The sequence below is a fragment of the Lygodium microphyllum genome, chromosome 22 (genome assembly GCF_053477565.2).
Source record: "Lygodium microphyllum isolate KBCC chromosome 22, Lygodium_microphyllum_v1.1.10, whole genome shotgun sequence".
Taxonomy (NCBI): domain Eukaryota; kingdom Viridiplantae; phylum Streptophyta; class Polypodiopsida; order Schizaeales; family Lygodiaceae; genus Lygodium; species Lygodium microphyllum.
Window position 1 is genome coordinate 115087460 of NC_141156.1, and position 8303 is coordinate 115095762.

Here is an 8303-nt window from a genome sequence, read left to right on the forward strand (position 1 = left end):
ATAGACACCATGCACTGCACTGCGAGGTAGAGACACCCTTAGGTAGTACACTTCCTTTTCCTTTCCAAGTACATTTGACAAACCATGATCAATCAACAACCTCAAAGGCCCCCATCACCCACTCAATCTACCCTCAACCTTTGCAACCTCTCATCCATTTTTGTGTGTTTTTTCTCCACGACCAAACTCCCCACAGGCCCTTATTATTGACCCATACCCTTCAACCACTCAAGCCCTCACTAGCAAGTGGCATGGGACTAGCACTCAGGTACTAGTAGGGAGCTAATGTTAACCATGGTGCAAAGAAAGTAAAGAAAATAAAAAAGACACATGATGACAAAGCGAAAAAGGACGGCCTAATGAAAAAATAGGAGGGAAAGAGCCAAAAGTGCAAGAAGCAAACTCAAAAGTCCAAGGCAAGTACAAAAGGGAAAAGACATATTTTAATTATAAAAGCGAACCCTAAATCTTGGTAAAAGAGTGCGAGGCTCCGTCTTGTGCATATGAGAGGTGAACTCTATGATTCAATCTCCAACTAAGATTATTCATTGGTTTTATGTTAAGCTTGAAAAGGAGAGAAATGTGGCCAATCTTGTAGCAATTGAAGCTTTGTCTGTTATTAATTAGGTTCAAGAGGAGAAAACATTACTATAGCAAGAAAATTGAGGATTTGGATATTTTCTCCTGATTCAAGTCAATATGTTATTCTTGAGGATCTCTATGTATTGAATGATTAGGTTGTTGATGTTTCAATTCAAACTGCCATTTTTGAAGTCTTTGAGGACTCTTATCAATCAATCATTGAAGTTAAAGTATGTGGAAGTATGCAAGTATCTACAGTGGATATTTATATAGTTTATGTTGTAGCAAGAATGGTTGATGCTATTCATGTTGATTGGTTTTTAACAATGAAAGTGCTGATGTTGTATGAGGTGGATGCTTGTAGCAAGAGTATGTTACAAATTTTTTTATCAAGAAAGCTTCAGAATGGTCTGTATGAACCTAAATTTCAACCATTCTTACTACTGAATTCTGAATTCTTGCAATAGTATCTTCACTTCCTACAATAGCAATTGAACTTCCTACATCAACAGTTTGTATTTTCCCTATAGCTATAGTAGCAAGCTAAATTTTTGCAGTACGTATAGCAACAAGTTGAATTCTTGTACTTCCTACAACAGTAAAATGTACTACAAAAAGCTAAAAAATAGTCAGAAGTGCTACACCAATCTCAAAAATAGCAAATACGACAACCACATAATGATTATTGGTTCCAAGTACTTGAAAATCACCTAATACAAGTTGTTGTGGATTATCTTACATATTTCTTTCATGATGCAATGTCTTATTCAAGATCGAAGTTGGGTGGTGCATTGCCATACATTTATTATGATGGAAACACTAGAACATCATTGATATCAATTCAAGTTAATGCAATTATTCTTTACAGCTAGAGTGCTAATCTTCTTATTTAGTTATGGTTCTATATCCTCGTTCTCTATGATGTATTATTGATATCATTGTATATGATGATTTCTTAGCCTTGGCATATTTCATTGAAATGAATGTATTATAGAACTATTGCTCATTACTGATCAGCAATTCATATACTTTCATTCTTGTTATAATGCAAGGAGACATTGTTAAAATTGCAATTAATGGATTTAGGCTCCAAATACTAATTCAAGTTGATTATGATGAGCCAGAGATGGATTCACAAGTTCAACAAGTAGTTGAAATCAATTTTATGCAAGTCACTATTATAATGCCTAGAGTAGCAGTAGTGCAAAATTCTATGGACATTTGTCAGTTTTATGAGATAAATAGTTCTCAAACCTTAGTAATACTCATTTCACTTATGTTGGTGATATTTTTCTACTGGCAGTAGTATTTATTTATCTTGAGTAGGGAAAACATATGTCATTCATGTTATAGGAAACTATAATCTTGATGAAGGTGATTGCAACCTTGTTGCAAGAGACCGTGACATCATTGCAAGAGACATGGTTACTGCAGCAAGAAACAAGGTTATCACAGCAGAAAATAAGGTTACTATTGCAGGCATCATATCTACTACTACAAGCAGTAGAGTTACCGTTGCAGGCAACAGGTTCAGTGCTGCAGGCAACAAGCTCACCGCTATAGGTGACATTTAACCTAACACAATAAAGTGGTGACCTAATGCAGAAAAAGAGTTGTTTGGAGCAAGTAACCACCATTAATGCCATGCAACATAGTCAAGATATTGATAAAAGGGTTTAGACATTATTAGATTTGAATGTAGATCTTGATAGATTAGTGTTTATGCAAATTGATATTACCATGATGAAGAATGCATTGATTAGGGTTATGCATGGTCAATGGGTTTCTATTGCTAGGAGGATGTCTTAGGTTTTTTCTCTGCCTTATGCATTGTTGCAGTAATCAATTTTTTCTAAAAATGTGGAAGCATTGATTCATCAATAGGATATGCTCAAGAAGAAACTTGATGTGATGCAGGTTGAGTATGATAAACTTTTGGGCATGATTACTAAGTTGCAAAGTGTTAAGCAGATTGATCATGCTGAAAATCGATTTTTTGATGTTGATGTTGTCAAGGCTTACAGTTGATAGGATTGATGACATGAATATTTTTTCTCTTGTATCTCATGAGCAATATACAAAGGAGCAGTCTATCACTCACTCTCATGATGCCCATGAGACACTCTCTTGTTCCACTGTCAGATTTTGTTTCTTTTTTTAATCATAGTTACTATGTATGCCTTTATTTTGTCTTGATTGTCTTGTGAGTGGATTATGCAACTACAGTAGAGGGCTATAAGTATCCTATTGGAGAGGCTCTACTTATCGTTTCTCTTTGTGGATTATTGCATGGTGCAAGGTTGTGAGTAAGGCATAATTTTTCTCGCTAGACATGGGAGATATTTTTTTAGATAAGGCATTTGACAACATGATTCATGTGAGGGTTCGGGTCATGGCTGTGCCAACCACCATCCATTAGGTTGTGCTAGGTGTTAGTGGTTGGCCTGCCATACTATGTTTGCCCTTAGTAGACCCTTAGTCTTTACTATTTGGTGTATAAATCAATCTTTAAATGCCTAATGAAGCTTTATGGCTCATGTTGTGCAATTTGTAGGCAGTTGAAAAGCGTGACCTGAAGAGGTAGCTAGTGTCATTCTTGTTTTTGGATTATCTCTAATGTTTACAACCTATGTATGGTGGATTTCTATTATGATATATATCGGATTTGATAGTTCATGCCATCATTCATTATATTTCTGCTCTATTTCCAACGTGTTCCTTATGTCCTATTTTTGATTCTCTAAGTCTTAATGACGAAGTATGTGTTCTCATATTTCTATGTGGTTATAGTTGACTTTCCTATGAGATGCCTGATACAAGATTAGGTATTTTCCATATGAGGCACTATCTTCCCTATTATGCATTTCTTTATAGATCAAGAGAGCAACAATGTGCTCTAGCCACATAAATTCTAAGTGATCTAATGCCTCATGAAAACCATGTTTGCTAATATATATATGATCAATGCAGTCCAAGGTACTACATTTTGGGTTGAAATGTGATTAGAAATGTGGTATGCTCTAATAAAATATCCTCATTCGGCATACATAACCACCATCATGCCCTCAAAAATAGGATTTTCTCTAAATCCTCTTTTGACAATCTAGCATAAAGTAGCTTTTTATTTCTATGGATCCCACGCTACCACAAACTTTCAAGCTATAAACAAATGTGACATCAAATGGAGATACACTTTCTAACTACATCAAGTCAAAGAAATTCAATGCTCCTTTAGCAAGCCCATTTTCAACATACCTTAAAATCAACAAACTGCATGATTCCAACATACCAAAATGTCTTCAACAACATGTTTCAACTTTCTCATTGCACTTATTGTCTCAGGTGAGTCAAAATAATTGTTTTGAGATATTTGATTGGGTTCTTGTTTAGCAACAACAAACTTTTGGCCTACTCCTTGCCTTTCAGCAAAACTAGCCCACATTGTAAAATGGTGCAACATTATTGATGCAACAAATGTGACCTTCCAATGATGTAGTTCCACATGATTGTGGGATGTAGACAAAAGAATCACAAGTCACCATTTCTTGGTTGGATATGCCCATTCTCTCATTTCTAGCAAGAAGGCACTGCTGCAAGTGAATAGTTGCTCATTAATTGCAACTACTCCATCCATAATCTCCACTCCAAAGATGTCACAACCCTTATGCTTGAGGTGGGCATGAGTGTCACAAGGGTGTGGAAGTCCATGAATGGGAGGTGTAGGGCTAAGCCATGGTTGCCAATGGAGTTGAAATACTTCGGATGAGGATACACCAAAGGCAATGACACTCCAAATCAAAGTCCTAATGTTGTGCCTCTTCACCAGGTTGTACACAATCATGAACCTTTGCGCCTCACTCATTTTAGCCATCGTCTTCTTCGCATGCTTCACACACACATAATCTCTCTCTCTCTCTCTCTCTCTCTCTCTCTCTCTCTCTCTCTCTCTCTCTCTCTCTCTCTCTCTCTCTCTCTCTCTCTCTCTCTCTCTCTCTCTCTCTCTCTCTCTCTCTCTCTTTGTCTCTCTGTCTCTCTAGAGTGTGTGAGATACTAAGAGTGTACTAAGCATTGTGTTGAAATTGTACTAATAATATACTAAGAGTGTGCTAACAATTCTAAGAATGCACTAAAAATGTGCTAATATGCTTAAGAATGTGGTATAAATGTGTATAGTCACATGATTGATTTCTCTTAGCTTTTTAGGTGTTACCTAGGCCTTGTCGAGAAGGTGCACATATTTATAAATATAATCATCTCTCACAATTTTTATTTGAAAGCATCCTTTTTTTTGCACATGATTTGTGTCTCTATTTTCCAAAAAGTAAGGATAAGCTATTTCATTGCATTTGTTATTGGATTGACTTGTGTTGTTGCTTTCAACATGTAACCAATCTCCATATTCTATCATAGGTATCTATAGGAGTGTCAAATTGTGACTTGGCCAATTAGTAAATGTTTCACCTGGGAACTTCAAGGACTTGAAAGAGCTCCATAGGGATAGTATATCTTTGTTTGAGCTCATGAACATATTGTCAAGATTGTGGGAGAGAAGGAAGGAGTCTCACTTGTAGCTTTCTTGCTTGCACAATGGGGGAATACACACAGAGGTGGAGGCTGAAAACAGTTTTCCTCTTCTTAGTTGTGTAAGCCAAAAAGAACTCTCATACAAAGAAATAGAAGAACCCTAAATATGGGTCTCAAACCAAACTCAACTAACTAAGGTGGCATACTAACTGAGCCACGAACTAGAGTAGATAAGGATAGCTATCATGTAGCTATTATTCATGGGCGGTATACCAACCGCGTCTGTCAGCTGACAAGTCGGTGACATAAATACACAACGGTCACCCTGGCGTATCGCGAGTGGAGCTTGATCTCTCAACACTCCCCCTCGAGCTCAATCCCAATTCCTGCACACCAAGCAGGTCTCTGAACTTGCGCAGCTTCTCTGCGCCCAATGCCTTCGTGAATATGTCAGCTACCTAATCCTCTGTGCTGACATAAACTAGATCAATAAGACCTAGTAAAACCCTCTCTCGCACATAGTGATAATGCACCTCAATGTGCTTTGTTCTAGCATGATAGACTAGGTTATTTGCCAAGTGTATACTACTCATGTTGTCACAATAAATGACAACTGGCCCATCTGTAGACTGATGCATATCATAAAGTAGCTTATGCAACCAAGCTACCTCACATGCAGCGATTGCTGCACCCCTGTACTCAGCCTCTGTGCTCGACAAGGCAACTGTAGGCTGTTTCTTGCTGCTCCAAGTGACTGCAGTACTCCCAAAAGAGAACACATATCCACTGGTAGATCGTCTATCAGAAATACTACCAGCCCAATCAGCATCAGTGTATCATGTAACTGTATCTGAACCCCAGTCTAATAAAATAGTCCATACTGCAATGTGGACTTCACATACCTGAGTATGCGTCTAGCCGCATCCAAATGCGGTTTTCTTGGAGCCTGCATAAACTGACTTACCAATCCAACAGCATAGCTCAAATGTGGCCTGGTAATAGTCATATAAATCAAACTTCCTACTATGCGTCTGTACATAGTAGGGTCTTCTAGAAGCTCACCTGCATCTGTGCTCAGCTTCACATTCTGCTCCAAAGGAACTGAAATAGGCTTACAGCCTGTCATCCCATATTTGGATAGCATGTCCAATCCATACTGCCTCTGCAAGAGCTGTATCCCACTTGGTGATCTAATCACCTCAATGCCCCAGAAATAACGCAGCTCTCCCAAATCCTTCATCTCAAACTTCTGCTTCAATAGCATTTTCACATGAAGGATATCTTCATCACTGTCACCTGTCATAATCAAATCATCAACATAAATGACAAGTAGCATAATACCTTTCTCTGTTTTTCTCACATAAAGTGAGAAATCTGCCTTGGAAATCTGAAAGCCAATAGTGACAAGATACTGTCCTATCTTGTCAGACCATGCTCTAGGTACTTGCTTCAAGCCATACAAAGCTTTCTTCAACCTGCAAACAAACTCAGGATGAACAGCATGCACATAACCTGGTGGCTGCTCCATATATACCTCTTCTTGCAAATCACCATGCAAGAAGGCATTCTTTACATCCATCTGATGTAAAGACCATTCCTTTGATGCAGCCATAGCAATGACTGCTCTTACGGTTGCCATCCTTGCAACCGGACTGAATGTTTCTTCATAGTCAATGCCATATATTTGTGCATACCCCTTGACTACTAATCTTGCCTTGTATCTGTTCACAGAACCATCTGCATTGTGCTTCACCTTATAAACCCACTTACAGCCAATTGCATTCTTACCTTTAGGCAAAGGTACCAATTCCCATGTAGCATTTTCTTCCAAGGCATCCATTTCTTCATCCATGGCTTTCTCCCATTTTTCTTTTCCCATGGCTTGCTCAAAAGAAGTGGGTTCTGGTTCCTGTATCACTTTGACCATATATGCATAGTGAATGGCTGTAAATCCATCATATTTCAGCCTATCCACAGGATACCTAGCTCTCGTAGACCTGCGCAAAATAGGTTCACTCCCAGGTGCTCTCAAAACATCCCTGGTCTTCCTTACTCCAGGTGTAACAATAGAAGGAATACCCAACTCATCATCAATGCTCTGTTCTGAGCCACTGGATTCACCATCCACATAAGAGTGACATGCATTCACATCAAACATGGGCTGATCAACCTTCTCTTTTCCTTTTCGTGATACCTGCATACCACTATCTGCATTACTTTGAGAAGATTCTCCTGATCTCAATCTGCCTGTCCATGGTGAAGAATGTGAACCACTGCTAGAGGACGCTCCAGGTCCACTAATATTTTGTGACTGCTGCTGTGAATTCTGTCCAGCATTACCATTTTGTGCATCTACATCATCAATCACATTTACTAGTTTATACCAGCTACTCATCTCATCAAAAACAACATCTTTGCTCACTGTAAACTTACGAGTAGAAGGGGTATAGCATCTATACCCTTTTTGCTGCAGAGAGTAACCAATAAAGATTCACTTCTCAGCTTTTGGATCCAACTTGGATCTCAACTCATCTGGCACATGTACATAGGCAATGCAACAAAAAATTTTCAAATGAGAAATATCTAGTTTCCTACCAGTATACCTCTCCTCTGGAGTCATTCCATGTATTGCTGCAGTGGGAGTCCTGTTCATTATGTAGACTGCTGTAGCAACTGCTTTAGCCCAATCAAAATCTGGTAGGCCTTTTTCATTGAGCATGACACGAGATACATCTCCAATATGTCTGTTTTTTCTTTCTGCAATTCCATTTTGCTGTGGGGTATGACTGCATGAATATTGCTGCTTTATGCCATGGAACCTTGCAAACTCATTTGAGAGGTACTCTCCCCCTCCATCTGACCTTAGGCATTTTATCTACATGCATGTTTCTTTTTCAACCATAACTTTAAGAGTTCTAAAGTGCCCAAAAACTTCACTTTTCTTTTTCATAAAATACACCCAAACTTTTCTACTATAGTCATCAATAAAAGTGACAAAATAATGACAGCCTCCAAAAGATGCAGCTTTAGTAGTCCACACATCAGAGTGGATTAATTCCAATGGCTTCTGACTCTCTCGAACATGTCTAGGAAATGGTTTCCTTGCCTATTTTCCAAACTGACAGGCTTCACATACCTTATGCATTTCTACAACCTTGAATTTGGACAATCCTGCAACAATATTTTGGGCCTGTATT

The 8303-nt window shown here is 38.4% G+C and overlaps 1 pseudogene; it reads right to left on the reverse strand.

Annotated features, from left to right (window-relative positions):
* Positions 1-3844: 3844 nt before the first annotated feature.
* LOC148017526 (uncharacterized) lies at positions 3845-4453 on the reverse strand (annotated as a pseudogene).
* Positions 4454-8303: the final 3850 nt, after the last annotated feature.